The sequence below is a fragment of the Trichosurus vulpecula genome, chromosome 2 (genome assembly GCF_011100635.1).
Source record: "Trichosurus vulpecula isolate mTriVul1 chromosome 2, mTriVul1.pri, whole genome shotgun sequence".
Lineage (NCBI taxonomy): Eukaryota > Metazoa > Chordata > Mammalia > Diprotodontia > Phalangeridae > Trichosurus > Trichosurus vulpecula.
Window position 1 is genome coordinate 287531435 of NC_050574.1, and position 19386 is coordinate 287550820.

The following is a 19386-nucleotide window of genomic DNA, read 5'->3' on the forward strand; positions in this document are numbered from 1 at the left end:
ATACCCATATTTTCTTGGATCTTCTTTCTTTTTTTACAACATTGAGAAGTGGCCCACAAACACAGAAAGAACTTGATAGCAGGATTTCTTGCTTTGGATTTACATAACCTCAGGGCCAAAGAACAAACTTGGTATTATCCATGATTCTCCAAGGTTGTTGTTTATTAAAATGGAAATTTCTGAGGCTTTAGGTTGAGCTTACTTGTACATGAAAGAACGGCCTCACTGGGCTACAAAGCTATAATTGCTTTCTCTATGCTTCTGAACTAAGTACTCTGTGGCTCATTAATTAACCAGTTTCCCCTCCCCACACCATGAGTGCACCATTTGCCAACCTGTGAGCTCCACAAATTGGGTGTTCCCTGTACATGAGTGTTATCATTCCCTTTAATAATGCAATTCTCACTCAAGTTCTTTCATTCATTCAATAAACATTTGTTGATTGTTAACTGTGTGCAAAGCATTGTGGTAAGTGCTATGGAGGATGAAAAAAATGAAATAGACATAGGGACTACCCTCAAGTAATTTATAATGAAGTAGCTCCTGTCTGTCTCCATGCATGGGAGGGATAATGTTCACTTGCATGGTATGGGCTGTTCAAAAATATTTTCACTTTTGGTCATGGCAGCTGAAATCTCCACCACTGGCTTTTTTTTTCTTTTTCTGAAGCCATCTCTAGTAAGTTACTATTAAAATGCCAAATTATACTTGATTAACCTCCTGTTATATCTTGTATCATCTGTTACTCTTTAGGTTTCTGATATGTAAAATAATGAAGGCTTATCTTCAACCTCCTCAAACCATTTGTTAGGGATTTAAACACATGAATATACCCAAGTACCAACCTGGAGCATTTCATAAGACTCTTCATTGACAAAGAGAATGAAAAGTTGGACTGTTTTAAGGGGTAGTGTAGGTAGAAGAGTTTGAGAGGGGAGAGAAATTCCTTTTTTCTGCTTTGAGGAAGGACACTCATGTTTTCAGATACTCTTCAGGACCAGAGAGAAAGAAAAAAAGACTGTGGAAGGCAGACATGTAGAGTGTGTGACATCTATCTATCTATTTATCTGTCTATCTATCTATCTATCTATCTATCTATCTATCTATCTATCTATCTATCTATTCTACCTTTTGAATCAATCTAAATGTAGATATTATAGATAAATAGATATAGATGTATATATACATATATAATCTACATGGACAACTCACAAACCATACACACAGACAGATGGGCTTATAGTAAAATTACAATATGCCACTCATGGAGTTGCGTAGTAGATGTCCTACAGTCTAGGCTAACAGTCTCCCTATTTAAGATGGTGTTTCATTGAAGAATTTCTTTGTAATCAACCTGGACTCCAGCTTGCTTCATCTGGCACCATTAGATTGGATTAGTCAGGATCAAGACAGACATTGTCGGCTTAATACTTTAGAGTTTTCCTGCAGGCTGTAGTCATACCCAACTGCTGCTTCCAACATTGAGCTTGACACACTTGTTGATATACGTAATTCATTCTGTGCCTGCTGAATGTCCATATTAGAGCAATTCTGCCAGTCAGATGAGTAAAATTTTCATGTTACTGGTAAGTCCTGGATATAGAGAGGAGGCTATCAGTGGAATTCTTCCTATATGTGTATCTATATCTATATCTATATCTGTGTATCTATGTATGTATGTATATATATATATATATATATATATATATATATATATATATATATATGGTTTTCATAGTAAGGCAAGGAATAGAAAAGGTCTGGAGTATGGGGCTTATGAGTAAGGAAAGATTATAGTTGCCACAATGGATTTAGGGGTCAGGGGTTGGGTCAGTGCATAAGGAAAGAGGAAATTGGGTGGCTAAGGGAAGAGAAGCTCCCAAAAGGTCATAGTTGTCTCCTAACTATTGTGTAAATTCCATGAGTTCCGTGAGGCCTAGGATGCTATTAAATATTCTCTCTCTCTCTCTCTCTCTCTCTCTCTCTCTCTCTCTCTCAGTTTGTCTCTGTCTCTCTCTCTCTCTTGCCCTTCCTTTCTTCTGTCCTTCCTTCCTTCCCTCCTTCCCTACCTTCCTCCTTTCCTCCTCCCTTCTTTCTTTCCTCTTTCCTTCCTTCCTTCTTTCCTCCCTCCCTCTTTTTCTTTCTCTCTTTTGTTCTTTCCTTCTTTCTTCCTTTCCTTCCTTCCATCCATCCATTCTTTCTTTCTTTTTTCTTCCTTCCTTTCCTTCTCTCTCTTTTTCTTTCTTTCTTTCTTTCTTTCTTTCTTTCTTTCTTTCTTTCTTTCTTTCTTTCTTTCTTCCTTTCTTCCTTCCTTCCTTCCTTCCTTCCTTCCTTCCTTTCTTTCTTTCTTTCTTTCTTTCTTTCACAATGCCTAACACATTCTGCTGCCCTATGAGAATCAGCATAGTTTAGCAAAAAGAAAGTTGAACTTAAAATCAGGAGCCCTGAATTCAAATTCAACCCCTACCTTAACATTTGTCTGGACATGTTATTGAACCTTCCTAAATCTCTTTATACCAGTACTTCTCCTGGCCCTTTTACCAAGAAGAGGCCCAGTGCAAAAATCTTTAGTCAGTAGAAGTGAAAACAAAACAAAACAAAATAAAACAATACTTTCTCTCCTTTAGTGGGAAAGATTCCTTTTCTCTCATATGTGCAGTGAACTTCACTCCCTGGGAGATGGCAGCAACATTGCTATACAGCCCCCAGAATCATTATACATTGAAGCATCAGGAGGAACATGTGCAAATACCTGGAAGTGGTAGATGAATGTCATATTCAGGGAATAGTTGTTCTCTAGTTCCTATAGAATATTAACTGTAAAAATGATATTCATCTAAAATAAGGCTGGAAAGGTGTATTGGAAGCAAATTGTGGAGATCTTCAAATGCCAGGCTGAAGATTGTGGATTTCATTCTGGATGCAATAGAGAACTAATCACTGCATTTTTTTTTTGGCTGGACTGTGACATGGTGAGATGTATGCCTCAAGGGAGGTTATTGTGGCAGCTAGCTGGAGCATGGATGGGAGCAGAGCAATACTAGGATCTGGGAGATTGGGTAAGAGATTACTGCAATTGCTCAGGTGAAAGCTGATGATGACTTGAACAAGATTAGTGGGTGAAAGGAGAGATGTAGAGTGAGAATAGACAACATTTGGTAAGCAAATGGATGTGAGGAAATGATGTAGAGAAATGAGTCAAGAATGATTCTGAGGTACCAGTCTGGGTGATGAGATAAGGGTAAGTTCATCAAAAATAGGGAGATGTTGAATCAGAAAATAGAAGACCGATTGTCAGGCATACTATGATGGGGATTCCTTCGGGGGATGGGTTGGACTAAATAGTCATTGAATTCTCTCTCAACTTGATTTTGTGCCACTTGTAGGAAGGGTAGAAGGGAAATAGAGTGGTGCAGTAGAAAGAGGGCTAGTTTTTGGTGTCAGGGTACCTGTGTTCAAATCCCACCATTGTCACTTCCTAAATGTGTGATGTTGGTCAAGGTCTTAGACTTCTAGGCCTTAGTTTCCTCAATAGTAAAATTAGGGAGTTGGTTTAAATGACCCCAAATATCCCTGTCAACTCTAAATCTATGATCTTATGACTTTCATTCAGACAAGTATGTCATTCTTGCTTAAAGTACAGCCTTTCTTTGTTACTCCCTTCCTCTTGAATCAACAAATCCAGTCCCTGAATTGTACAGAAAATCTAGCGGTGTGATTTCTTTTACTTTGACATTTGCACGTGAGCAAAGTGTTTAATGGTCATTTTACTTCTGTATGCTTATGACTTCAATAGGTATGGAAAACAGGGTAAAAAGTACAAGACAACATTTCATTTGAAAATGTATACATATATATCTATATATATATCTATACATATAGATATAGATATATATATATATATTGTTCATGCTTAGGCATTTTAAGGCACTTCAGAAGCTCCTTTGGCTTCTAAATCTGCCATTCCAGGGGCCATTGCCTTCCTCTCCCACCCCCACGTGTGCCAGATGTGCCCTAGGACATGAAGCAGCTACTGTCCATCTGTTGTTTATTACTGTAATGGTCTGATCCCCGGAGAGTGGGAGGAAACATGAGAATCCATGGACAGCAACACTAATAAACTCTCAGCCCCATACTTTCCAGTACAAAGTGATTAAGTAATCCAAGATTAGTAAATTAAAAGAATAAAGCTGAAGGAAAAATTGTGAATTTATGAATTTTCATTTATGAATTAACTCATTCCAGTCTTATAATTTTAGAAATACATGGGTTAAAGAAGGAAGCTCAATTAATAGAGTGGGCACTAAGGGGAAGAATTACTGACATTAGTTATTTCTGTACATTCATAGCACACCCTGGGGATTCTATAAACACTTCCTCTTCAAAATTTATTATACCAGATGAATTCCATTGGCTCATGCCCTCAAATAATCTCTGCTTGTTTGCTTAATTAAGCCATAGTGATAGACTGGGTGGATGTTTCCTGGTAATTAATGATCAGCTGGAGAAACTGAAGTCCTGAGGCAAAACTGTGAAAATATTCAGTTGTTAAAAAAAATGGAGCCAAGTAATTACCTTTTCATGTCTTGATCAGCCGTGAAGTTGAAATGCACATTGTAGTGGTTGACAAGATCCATCTATAGTTCGAGTTACTAAGTTAATCGCTAAAATGCCACCCACAAATAAACAGGAGGCCAGGCAGTAACTCATTGGCTGAATGCTTTCTACAATGCAGGGGATATTTATAGATTATCTATAAGTAAAAACGTGCTGAAAGCAACTATTATTAAATTGTCATACTAAGGACCAAGCGAGGCTTTGTTTTTCTGTCCCCAAAGATCTTTATAGATAGAATATCCATCCAGCTAGGGGTATTTAGGGAAAGTCCAGCCTAAAGGACAGGGAGATACCTTCTTAAATAGCGTATAGGTTGAAGCTCAAATTATATTTTTTAGATTTAGATAACAAAATCCTCCACAAAAGTCCTAATCATGTCTATAATAGTTAGGAGGTGATTGAGTCATCCAAGTCTATGCCATAAGAGTGTAGTTCTACCAAGCTAGAAAACTTCAAGTATGGTCCTGTTAAAAATCTCTCTGCTGTCCTAAAATGTAGTATAGAATCCCTCACCCCCAGACTGGCCTCTTGGAGGTGAATTATCTGACCTTGATGATCTATTAAACAGATTAAGGTAAAATTTAAACAAAAAAAAATAGGGTTCCTTAATCCTATATGGAATGATTTTAGATCACTTACAGATACAACTTTAATTGGTTACTAACATTATGTCTTTGTTCAGTGATTAAGTGGTGCAAAATGAAAAAAGTGTTGGATTTGGAACTTTGGTTCAAATCCCAGCTTTGCCACTTACTAGCTTTGTGACTTTGGGCAAATCATTTAACCTTTCTAGGCCTCAGCTTCCGCTGAAACAAAATGAGGGATTTTTATTAAATGGCTTCTAAGAGCCATTTGATCTCTAAATCTGTAATGTTTTGATATGAAGAATTGGCTGAGTTTATTCCATTCTGATCAAAAGACAACAAGAAACAATGTCATGGAGCATTTGGGCATCTTGCCTTGGGTTGCTCAAAAGTATAAACATGCTATCATTAAGAAAATTGCAATGTATATGCCATGTTCAATATACAGAAGACAAAGAAGTAGAAAAAATATATGAAGACTTAGGCAAATTCCTTCAGTCAAAGTCAATGTGTACTTGCTATCTGATTATTTCAATGTGAAGATGAACACAGGGAATGATGGATTAAACATATTATGCAAAAGCTGGTTAGGATTATGAAATTAAAGAGATCAAAGGCTCATAGATTATTTTTTTCCAAAAGAAAATTTGAAAATTTTGTATATAATGAGCAAAGAACCATGTAGCATAAATTGAAACTGATTATATTGTAACAGATAGAAAATATGAGAATCATTTCACTAACATCTTTCTATGGCCAACCAGATCATCTTGATTATAGCAAAGGTCAAAATCAACACCATATTAGAATAAAGATTAAAAGATGAAAGAAAAAATGTTGACAACTATAATTACTCTAACCTGAATGACTAAAATGCTATTGACTCAGGAAAATGGCAAATGGATAAAAGCAAAGGCACAGATTATAATTATAACTTATTAGGGAAGTTTAAATAATATAAAATAGTAGCCTCAAGCAGAAACCAAAAGATACCAGAAATTGCCTTTCCCAGAAAACACTTGATCTTCTTACCAAGTAAAGAGATATAACAGGAAAGAGCAGTTTTGAGAAGAAGCTAATTAAAAGCAATATCACTTCAGAAAACTGTCAAAAGTAGTGTAAGGGGAAATGATTCTTCAGAAATCTTGGCATGAGACCTAAGTCTGACATCCTAAAATATTTATAGATTAAGCTTGAAGAAAGAAAATAATAGATGTGAAATCAAACAGATTTGTCGGCATTTTTATAGTGACACAACATGAAAATGAGTGAAGCACTGCATTGGAGTTTCATTGTCTGAGTAAATGATACTCTAGTCAAGACAGAAATAGCACTTAAAAAGATAGGAGCATAAATGTTTGATAATAACTCACCAAAAATTTAAGAATTCCATACTGGAAGCATAACAATGTTAAAGGGAACCGTCGGATCAACTATCAAAATATCTCATAGAAAGAAGGATTCCAAAATGACATCAGTACTGATGTGATAACTGACATAATGAAACAAAATATAAAATATCATGGATGCTACTTTTATACTAAAAGGAAGATCAGGAAAACTGCAGCAATCATCAAAACATACCTCTTTTTTTAATCATATCCATAAATCTCTATGACTAGATCTAGGTTCATATCAAGAATTAAAATCATGAGAATAAACAGACTTCTGCAAACAATTTTCTACAGCAATACATATGTATGGCTATACCTTGAGTGGGGAAGAAAGCAAAAAAGTTCTGTTTTCTTTGCTGTTTGCTGATTATGAAAAAAAGGCATTTGACTCAGTAGAGCAGAAAGTCAACTTAAAGAGTCTCCTTCAACATGCCTCAAATCTATATCTATATATTAGGATCATGCAGGATTCCTTTCCAGAAACAATTATGGGCAGACATAATGCTGTTCCATAATTCTCTGAGTACTAATGTCGCACAAGCCATACAAAAAAGGAAACATGTTCACCAAAGGTGTTTGTCAGTGGTCTTGGAGGGTATAATATATATTTGTGTGTGTATATGTGTGTCTGAACATGTATGTGTGTATATACATATATGTGTGCATGTATGTATGTGTGTACATATACATACATGCCCAGGTATGTACATATGCATACATACACACATAGATCTACCTGTGTGAGTCAGATATGGGTTTGTCTATGAGAAAGTGAGCTGAGCCTGTTAGAAAATCCACAGATTTTCTTTTCCGCAGTCATAAACTTGTTTTCTATATTCCGGTATCTGTAATCCTCTATCAGCAATTATGTTACACTTCATTTCCTCCACTTCTTAACCCATGCAGTTTTACTTATAGGCTTTAATCTAACTTGCATCATTGAAGGACACTAGAAAGATTTTGCTGTCACCCCAAATTCCTTCTCCAACCAATTGTTAATGCTTAATATTCTGAGGTTGTTGTTTCATTTTCTTGAGTGAATGTTGACATGTCAATGAGAGATAGCATGACATTGTGGATACTGAGTCTGTCTCAGTCAGGAAAAGTGGGTTCAAGTCCTGCCCTGATATTTATTTGCAATATAATCTCTGTCAAGTAGCAACTTCTTAGTGTTCCAGCTATTAATTACCAACCAGTTACTGGTATATATTCATAGGGTATGTCTCCTTGCAAAATGCTCCCTACACAAATGAAAGAAAATGTGTGTGCATGTGCGTGTGTGTGTGTGTGTGTGTGTGTGTGTGTGTGTGTAAAAGCTGTAGTCATTATAATTTTATAAATGAGAAACTTTCTTTTTAAATTTTTTTTAAATGAGTAAATTTCTAAGAAACTTTCCTGAGTTCAGGCTTTGATATGGAAAGCAGAGGAAAGGGCAAGAAGGCATGGGGTAGGGAACTTAGATGCTAGAAATTTCAAAGACAAATTTCCTATTTCACAATTTTGGAATGTGATTTTCTGGACTATGATTTAAAACAGAGAATATGAATTTTTGGTGATAGAGGAGAAGAAAACTGATAATAGTCTGACACATACTTTAGATTTGAGGAGTACAGATTTCAAAGGGAAAGATAGGTAGGGTCCTATGACCTAACATTCTTTGGATAAAATCAGCACAGGAGGAATGAAAAGCTAGCAAGAATAGAATTCTGAAGATACTGCTCTTAGGAACAGAGCTCACCATACATGGGGATGCCTGCCCCAGTCACAGGGTGGGAGGAACAAAATTTTCTTAATGACACTCTGCTTTGGGTACCTAGGAAGGTCAGAAGCAAGGAGATTAGAAATTTGCAAAGAAAATGGAGATGAGAGTGAGGGTAGGTGTGGTTGTGTTGGAGACAAGCACCATGGCTATCATAGTGAAATCACTGGGATATGATCAGTCCTCCTACCCTCTGATTGGTTCTTCATATATTCTTTTTGGTACCCTATTAACCAAAGCTAGACGATATGGTCAACAATTATATGACAGAGTCAGGATCCAAAAAAAGATTCCAATAATCTAAAACAGAGAAATCAAACAAATTTCCTGAGGGGGAATTAGATTAAAATGTAATTGAGAAATGTTTAGCAAAATAAGTAATACAATAAAACATAGATAATATTAATTTCTGGCTTTCTAAGTCAAAATGTGGCCTCAGTGATCCATTTCTGTTTGAGTTTGACATGCCTGGTCTAGAAGATTGGTTTGAATTTGACACAATGACATTTAGTAGGGGCAAATTTAAATTTCTAAACATGAATTTTTTTAAAAAAATGACTTAATGACTATAAACTGGTGATGGCATTATTAAATAGCATTTTATCTGACAAGATATCTTGGTTTTAGTGTACTTCAAGCTCACCATTATCAATAATGCAAAATGATAATTTTAAAAAGTATGCAATTTTAGAAAGAACTAAAGAAGCCATAATATCTAGTCACATGGCCTAGTACTAAAGAACCAGTCTGGAAGTTAGGAAGATATTGGTTCAAGTTCTTCCTCTAGCATAGCCTACCTAGGTGAGCCCAATCAAGTCAGTCCTTCAGTGCCCAGGCAAGTCCCCAAGATTAGAAGTTGTAGAATAGTTACATGTTTCCATCGATGCAGGTAATATCTTAGCTGGAAGTGGCTTACAGCCACTATCAATGAAACCATATATCCATAACTTTAAAAAAAAAGTCCAGAACAAGAAAAGTGATAGGCCTATTTTACTTTGCCTTGTTTAGAGGATATCAGGAATATCGCATTCTGTTCTAAGCACCATAGTGGTAGAAGGCTAATGATAAATAAACTGGAGTACCTCTAGGAAAGTGAAACCAGAAGAGTGAGAGGCCTAGAGATTGTGATCAAGGATCAATTAAAGAAATAGAATTCTTAGCCTGGAGAAGAGAGGACTTTAGCTGAGACATTATAGCTGTCTTCAAATATATTAAGGTTTTTCAAGTAGAAGAAGGATTACATATACATGTGTGTATGTATGTATGTATATATACATACATAGACTGGCTTCCTTTTTGGCCTTAAAAGATAGAACTGGTTGTAATAGGTAGAAGTTACTGAGTTGTGCTTGATGTCAGGAAATATTTCCTAATTCCTGAAGCTATCCAAAAATGAAATGGACCAGGGAGGTGGTAGACGTCTCCCTCTTCTTTAAGGGAGTGCTGGATAAACCGCCCCTCCCCCCTTTTAAAATGTATTTTATTCTGGACTTAATAAATAAATCAAGCTTTCCATAATAGTAGAATTGAAAAAAAAAAAGATGACTGTACATGAAACTACAAATCTATTATATACAACTTGCTATTAATTTTAAATATATATTAAACTTATCATGTAACTTTTCCCTCCTTTTTTCTTCCTCCCCCCCCTTGAGATCATTACCATTAGACACAAATATTTATATATGTAAATATAGATGTAAAATTATTCTATACATACTTCTACAATTCTATTTATTGGTTCTTTCTCAGGAATTAGTAAAAGAACTAAAAATCCCCTATTCAACACTAAGTTGGAAATCCCCTCCCAAAAAGGTGATATTAATAAAATTAAGTGTAAGAGAACAACTGAATTAATAAATAAAATTAAGAGTTGGTGGCCCTTGTTGAGGATATGACTAAGAACCAACTCATTCAGGCCCAGTCTGTACCTGGTAGATTCTGAGGCCTCAACCAACTTAGATTCTGTGATTTTGTTGAGGACTGGCCTTCCTCCTCAGGTTACTTGGGACCCTATAGAAAAAGTGAAGAAGAAGAGTGCCAAAAAAAAAAATGAGCTTTCCTCTGACCATCTCTCCTTCCATGAAGATTTCCTCCATTCCAACTCCATTACCTGGATCTCCTTCCTTCCTTGAAATTATCCAACATGAAACATGTAGCACAGAAATACTCTTTTGTAGATGCTCAAAAAGACCTAGCAGATAAATGACTTGCCCAGGGTCACACAGCTAGTATGCATCAGAGGCAAGATTTGAAGTTACAGCTTCCTGGTTTTGAGGCCACATCACCATCCATTATGCAACACTTTCAAGTGAAAGGAATTGCCATTATAATATTATAACAGCCATGACAAGGTCTTTCCATTCACAAGATTTGTAGCTTCATGCAAGGATATAAGATGGCATAATAAATAAAGTACCGGACTTGGAATCAGGAAGACTTTAAATTCAGATAATTTGCAGTTGTGCCCCCTAGGGAAGTCAATTAAAAAAGTTTGTCTCAGTTTCCTCACATGTGAAATGTGGATAGCAATAGCTCCTACTACCTAGAGTTGCTATGAAGTTAAAATAAAAAGCTATATGTAAAATGCTTTGCAAACCGTAAATGACTATATAAAATGTTAGCTATTATCTATCATGCATTGTCCTGGTCACAGTCTAAAATGGAATACAGCTTGGACATGGAGATAAATTTGGTGTCTGTGCAATATAAAGAGAATAAGGGAAGGGAACAAAGGCATTTTTTTTTCTTTGAAGTTGGTAGGAGGGAGCTCAGTTGACCCCCTTCTCTGAGCACAATGAGGACTGAGCAGATTAGATGTTCACAAAGACAAAGTCAGGCTTTTGTTTACAGGACCACCCAGACACAAAAGGTCTCTTGGGGTTTCACTTCCCTGGGAGATTTCTAAGCAACAATGACTCATCTGTTTCTATGTTTTTATCTTACTGTTCTTTTAAATCCTGTATTAAAAACTTTCTTTTATACTTTTCTGAGAACTAAGAAGGGAATTTTGCAAATATAAGAAAACAGTCAATCGAAGAAATTTTCTAAGTAAACTAATCTATTGCTTTTGGTAATGTAATGTTAATAACAGTAAAATACTATCACAAGCATTATTTTCAATGTTCATAACCAGGGGTTCTTAGACATTGGGTCTGTGAATTAAAAAAAATAACTGACTTTCATGGAACTAGCACAGTTATGGGTCATGGTAAGATCTGATGTATAATCATACAGCTGAGAAAAAGTAAAAATGTAGGTCACAGGAGCTGAGCAAGTTGATGAATCTGGGAGGCCAAGGTATTCAAGTGAACATCATTGTGTATATTGAAAAATTCCTAAGTACAAAGGCAGAATTTATGTCTAGAGGAAGACTATGAGCCAGGCATTGGCAACCTTGAGAAAGAGAAGGGATGAGTGATCTGGAAGGTGATATGTGACAATAATCAGAACCTGGGGAGAGAATTCTGGGAAGATGGCAGAGTAGATCAGGAAATTGCAAGCTCTCAAGATTTCCCTCCACAAAAAGAGAGAAAACAGCCCCTCAGGGCAAACATAGAAAGGTAAAAAATAAGCAAGAGAAGGGGAAGAACATAGTCCTCCTGGGACAACTGCAGAAGATCTGAAGAAAAATCCCTGGAAAAGGTTGGGTCCCCATCAGGAGTAAACACCTCCAGTCTATGGTCTGCTTAAATAACAAGCACAAAGTCAATTAAACAACAAGGGCAAGCCTTGGGGTTAGCTGGGTTGGGAGGCTACCTCCACCCCAGCCAAAGGAACTTTAACCCCCAGGACAGTGAGGGGAGTTGGGTTTCTGAGCAGTAGAAGATCTAGGGAACCTCTGCTGACATGGAATGCTAGATCCAGCTGTGGTGCCAAGACATGGTGGGGGTGAGAAAGAATCAGCATAGCTCCATGAGTCCAGAAGTAGTAAGGTGGGGACACTGCTGGCTGTAGGCATTTACAAGACGCTGGAGGCCCCATTCCCCATACCCCAGGACTAGAGGTAATTACAAAAAGTAAGCTATTACGAAAATGCACAGGCAAAGGAGAAAGAATCCAACCACAGAGAGTTAATACGGGAATAGAGAAGATTGGGTTCATCTTAAGAGGAGAATAGTGAAGCAAAGAAACCCTCCTCAACCCCAAAGAGTCACGTGAAATGGTCACCTGCCCAAAAAGAATTCATAGAACTTAAAAAAGACTTTAAAAATCAAATGAGACAGATTGAAGAAAAACCAAAAGAAAAAAAAAAAAGAACAATCCAAGAAACAAAATTAGGAAAAGGAAGTCAGCCAATTAGAAAAGGAGATTCAGAATTTTAAGGAAGAAAATGACTCTTTGAAAATGAAAATTGGCTAAGGGGAAGCCAGCGAAATTATGAGACCAAGAAATAACAAAACAAAATATAAAGAATGAAAAAAAAAATAGAAGAGAATGTGAAACATCTCATAAGAAAAATGACTGATCTGGAGAACAGGTCAAGAAGAGAAAACATAAAAATAATCAGACTACCTGAAAGCTATGATTACAAAAAAGAATCTTGATACAATAATACAAAAAATAATTAAAGAAAATTGTCCTGAAGCATTAGAACAAGGGAGAAAAGTAGAGACAGAAAAAATCTACTGATCACCACCTGAAAGAGATCCTATGAGGAAAACCCACAGGAATATTTTAGTCAAATTCCAAAACCCCCAGCTCAAGGAAAAAGTATCAGAAGCAACAAGAGAAAAAAACTCAAACAATTTACATATATAGTGTCACAATTAGAATCATACAAGACCTAGCAGCAGCAACAGTAAAAGACTGAGGGTCTTGGAACACTATATATCAAATAGCAAAAGAAGTGGGGCTCTGGCTGAAAATACCATACCAAGCAAAGTTAAGCATAATCCTGAAATTTTTTTAAAAAATGCATATTTAAAGAATTTTCAGACTTTCAGGACTTTGTTAAAAAATATTTGAACTTAGTAGAAGATTTGATATACAAGAGACAAAAGAAATATAAGGTACATGCCAAAGACCAATTACAATGGACTCAATAAGGATAGACTGTTTAATTTTTGTGTATGTAAAATGTAAAACGTATGTCTAAGATTGTTATTAGTAATTGGGTAGTTTGTAAAAAAGATTGGGATTGACCTGAGGATAATATGACTTTAAAAAGTAAAACTGTTTAGGAAGAGATAAAATGAGTAATTATCTTATACACATGAGGTGCAAGGGGAAGAGCTGACACAGAGGAATTAGATGGGGGAGCAGGGCTATGACTTCTGGAAACCTACTTTCATCAGGAATGGGGGTTCAAGAGGGAACAATACATATGCATCTAGAAGAGTATAAAAGTCTAAATTTAGAAAGAAATAAAATGCTAAGTGTATAGGGAGGAGAAGAGGACAAGGGAGAAGTCTTTAGAAGGGAGGGTGAGGAAATAGGTTAAAGGGGGATATAGAAGGGTGTTTAGATTAATGGGAAAGGGAGGATAAGGGAGGGATCTTTGGAGGGGAAGGTGAGGGAATAGGTCAAGGGACGGTATAAAAGGGTGTTTAGATTTACTGGAATGGGAAGATAAGAGAGAGATCATTGGGGGCAGGGTAGGTGAAGCAATAGGAGGGCAAGGTAGTGAGTGAAGTAAAGTGGAGGAGTCAGGAGGCATAGCAAATAAGAGATATGCCCAAACATAAAAACAAAGATTAAGAGTAGAACCTCTTAGGGAAAGTATATGTTTATATATGTATGAATGTATGTATATGTATAGGTATATATCAATATCTATATATAAATATATATATATAGATTTTGTATATTAATTAATTGTAGCCTCCAGGGGGAGGTAGAGGGGAGCAAGGGGGGAAAGAGAATAAAGTAAAAAGTGTACAGCAGAGAACATGATGAGCTGTGCACATGACATATTTTTCTTTTCTTATTTTATAATTATGTTTTAATATTTAGGTTTATAATATTTTTTCTTTTCTCATATATTTAAGTCTTAGTATTTAAGTTGAAAAGAAAAAAAAGAATCTGGTTTGGTTAATTCAAACTAATGGAGCAAATGTCAGAGGCAAAATGACGCTGTTAGAAGGAATGCAATAGATTTTTCAAAGTACCTTTTTGTAAGATTTTTATCCTATTTTTTCTTCCCTTCTTCTCTTCCTTCCCACCTCCTCAAAAAAGCAAGCAATCTGATGTAGGTTATACATATGCAGTCATGTTAAACATTTCCATGTTAATAATGTTATGAAAGAAGAATCAGAACAAAAAGGAAAAACCAAGATAAAGATAAAAAAAAAAAACAAAAACAAGAGTGAAAATAGTATACTTTGATCTGCAATCTGACTTTCTCTGGATGTGGATAGCATTTTCTATCACAAATCTTTTGGAATTGTCTGGTATCATTGTATTCCTGAGAAGAACCAAGTCTGTCATCACTGATCATCATACAATGTTGCATTACTACGTACAATGGTCCCTGGTTCTGCTCACTTCATTCAGCAACAATTTATGTAAGTCTTTTCAGGTTTTTCTGAAATCCTGCTGCTTATCCATAGCATTCCATTACACTTATATAACAGAACTTGTTCATCCATTCCCCAAATAATGGACATCCCCACAGTTTCTAATTCTTTTTGCCACCACAAAAAGAGCTGCTATAAATATTTTTGTACATGTAAATCTTTCTCCCTTTTTTATGATCTCTTTGAGATACAAACCTAGTGGTATTGCTGGATCAAAGGGTATGCACAGTTTTATAGCCCTTTGGGCATAGTTCCAAATTGCTCTCCAGAATGGTTGAATGAGTTCACAACTCCACCAACAATATATTACTGTTCCAATATTCCCACATCCAACAGTTGTCATTTAGAAGGAACGTATTAGAAATGAGAGTAAAGATAAAGGAATCCTTCCATGTAGGAATTGATATATCACCCTGGGAATTTATGTGTGTCTGTGTGGGGGGGGTTGGTAAGGGGGACTGGGGATGAGAAGATAAGGAAAAGAGCACTCAGTAGTGGAAGTAGTAGCATGCCAAAGGATGCTTTCCAATAGCATGTGAAATTTAGAGCATCGGTGTCAAACTCAATTAGAAACAGAGACTAATTAACTATACATAAGGATCCCTGAAGCTATATATTGAAATGGTTTTAAAATAAAATATCTAAGTTTAATTCTATTTTTTATTTTGTTAAATATTTCACAGTTACATTTTAATCTGGTTTCTACCCCATTCTGAGGTATTGTAGGTAACATACAGGTAAGGCTGTGAGTTTGACACCTCTGACGGAAACCATTCTAGAATGAATGGGGAGTTGATTAGTGATAGTATTGGTATTCCAGAGAGTTTACTACGAAATTCATTAATTCTGTGACTTTTTTATTTAGTTGGAGGTAATCTATGTTTGTTTGGTTACTTTCAAGTTGTATGTAAATCAGTTCGTATTGTCACTATAGTCAAAGGTTGGCCCTTTTTAAGGAACTCAAATGCATCCTTTTGTAAAATGAAGAATTCTCTTTTCAAAATAATCAACCCTATTTATTCTTATAATTATGAATTTTCAAATTTTTTTCTAGCAAAATGTATCATTTAAAATATACACATCTTGAGATGTTTAAATGTCAAGTAATCATCTCCCAGGGAAATGTGGCAGCCATGGCAACTAGAATAGCACACTCTGCAAAGATGCTTACAGGACAGTGGGGTAGGTGGGTCGCCATTAACCTTCTTGTGTCTGACTTCAGAAAAGAATCTGCTACACAAAACAGCAAAAATACATGCTACACTTTTGACTTTCAAAAACAAGTCAATACTTAATCCCAGCAGAAAATCTGCTTTAGGGATCACCTGAGTTTGAAGGCCATCAGCTTGAAAAAAACACATTTTGAACACTAATCTTATTTCCTGCAGGAGTAATACCTTTTGAACATACCTATGGAATATACCCTAATACAGCAACAAGCAGCTTACAATGGGTCTTAGGTTTTCAAATTATTTTTAAGGAAGAGAGTCATTCAAAATGTATTACAATAAGCTTTTAGGAAACGAAAAGCTTAGTGCAAAAAAATGGGGTCCTAAGGCTTACAGGATTTAAGGTCTGCAATTAAACATGCGACTCAAGAAATCATATATGTCCTTATGAACCTAGTGCACCCATGAACATCACTTTCTGGAATGAACTTAGGAAAACAGTGAGGGATTCTTACCTCCATATTCCTGAATATACACTCTCACAATGTAGAGTTTCTGTTAGCTTTTTTTGGTTACCATACCACATTATTGTCTCCTATTGACTTATATTTCACTAAAACCCTTGGGTCTTCTTCAGATGAAATCATATCCAGACATGCTTCTTCCATCTTATACTTGTGAAGGTGGTTTTTTTTAAACCAAATATAAGATAATATTTGTTTCTGTAAAGTTTTATCTTACTGGATTTGACTCAGTATTCTAGATTATCAAGATCTTTTTAGAATCCTGACTGTTTCCAAATATGCTAGCTACACTCCCAGTTTCATTTCACGTGAAAAAAATGCCACTGATGTCTTCATACAAAGAATTGACAATAACGTTAAACAGCATAGGGCCAAGCCCGTATCTATGGGGGGACTCTCCACTGGAGACCTCCTGCCACTTAACATCTGCACATCCTAGTTTTCTCATATGTAAAATCAGGTTAATGATACTTGTATAACCTACTTCAGAGAGTTGTTATAAGGAAAGTGCTTTGTACACTTTAAAGGGCCATATAAAGGATGTTATCATTAACAAAGAAAAAACAATGTGCTCTATTTTCCCTTTCTATTCTTTTCAGTTTTAAAAGAAAACTTCTCCCTCCTTATTCCAACAGATATGTATACATATATGTATATATACATATATATATACATATATTTGTATATACATACATATATATATATAGCACATCTCTATTTTATATTTCTTGATGATAGCTATTTTTAAAAAATTCTATTTTGGAAAACTTTTGCAACTGGTTATATTTACTATAATGCCAACTTTCTCTTAAGGAAAATAAACTAGCAAGTAAAATAAAGTTTAAAACTGAATAATAACTAAGTGAAGTGCTTTGTAAATTAAGAAAATAAAAAACTCAGTGTTACTTTATGTATGAAATAAAGTGCTACACCTGAAGTCAAGAAAAACAGGGTTCAAATCTGACCTCAGACACTTAATAGCTTTGTGACCCTTAATCTTTGCCTTTTCATTTTTTTCATTGGTAAATTGAGGATAATAACAGCCCTTACCTTCCGGGGTGGTTGTGAGGATAAAATGATGTATTTGTGAAGTGCTTATCAAAACTTAAGTCACTACATAAATAATTGTCATGTTTTATATTATTATTATTGTTATTCAGACAAAAATAAAAATAATTTTCATTACACTTATTACAGACAATCATAGAATTAGATTCTGGCCCCCAAAAATGTAACGCATGCAATGGGAACAATGGAGATTCTTCTAATATAACATATTTACTGCTGCATTTGTTAGATACTAACAGGTATAATGGGTAGCTAGATGGCCTAGTGGATAGAGTGCTGGGCCTGGAGTCAGAAAGGCCTGGGTTCAAATCTGATCTCAGACACTTATTAGCCATGTGACCCTGGGCAAGTCATTTAACCCTCTTTACCTTAGAAGCAGCTAGGTGGTTCTGTGGATAAGAACACTGGGCCTGGTGTCAGAAAGACTTAGTTCAAATCTGTCCTCAGAAAATTACTAGCTATGTCACTTGGGCAAGTCATTTAGCCTTAGTTTGCTTTAATCCACTAGAAGAGTTGGACTGAACAGCAAAACATTATAAAAAATGGTACAACCAGTATTCAGAATGAGGCTCACAGTGGTATATTGTCAATAGGCACACAACTTCACTTCTCTTCATACTGATGGTTGGTTTTTGTTTTGTTTTGGTTTTTTGTGGATGGGGGCTTTTTCTTCTATGCTAAAGTCATTCTTAGTGCTGTATGTTTTCTGAATCTCTTCTGAAGGTAATCCCTTGATCATATTTGAAACAATTTTGCATGTCACGTCAGGCAAATCTTTCATGTCTAAGTAGAATGTAATCAAAATAAGTTCAAAGAAAGTTCCTGGGACAACTTTTAAAACTTCTTGGTCCCAAACAGGGATGTCATCTGTTTGCTTCTCTTTGTTCCCATTGTCATCAGAAGGATAAGAAGGATCAACTTTGTGATGGGTGCAGCCCTGAATTTCAGTTTTTAATCTCAATGAATTAACATTTAGTAGGAGAACTAGGTCATCATCCACTTCATTATCCATTCCCAAATCTTCTAATATGCTCTTGATAGTTACAGACTTTTTTTTTTATTTCAACAGCAACTACAAATATTTCTCCATCATAGCTTTGCAAATTAATTGGTTCTATGTCTTTGGAAACTCCAACAGGCAGGCATGAGCTAAGGAGCATGCAAAGTGAAAGGACAGACCCCATGGCAATACAAAGCATCACATTCACTACAAATATCTATCTATTCTTTGAATAGCAGATATATTCCATCCTCTTGCGCCACCAGATCTGACCATGTCATTGGTCTGCTCAAAAAGCTTCTCGGGGTCCCCATTACCTCTAAAATAACATGCAAATCCTCAGCTTGTTATTTACTGATGAGTTGAAAAAATATTTTAAACCAAAAAAAGCACCAAATAAAATAGAAATTTCCATATATATGTTATAGAATAGAAGCAAATTATACAGGAATTCAATATCTATCATGTAGATATTATCTTTTTTAAATACATATTAAATGCATACTTTTCAAGACTGCCCTGCTTGGGTATGACTTTCACTATCCTTCCTAATATTCTTTTCTAACTTTTTTTAACCTTATCCCCAGAATAAGGGCAGCTAGGTGGCTCAGTGGATAGAGTATTGGAACTGGAGTCAGGAAGACTTAGCTTCCTGAGTTCAAACTCTGCTTCAGATGCTTACTAGCTGTGTGACCCTGAGCAAGTCATGTAACCCTGTTTGCCTCAGTTCCCTCATCTGTAAAATGAGCTAGA

The 19386-nt window shown here is 35.8% G+C and overlaps 1 pseudogene; it reads right to left on the reverse strand.

Annotated features, from left to right (window-relative positions):
- Positions 1–18246: 18246 nt before the first annotated feature.
- Positions 18247–18817, reverse strand: LOC118837030 (annotated as a pseudogene).
- Between the last annotated feature and the right edge of the window lie 569 nt (positions 18818–19386).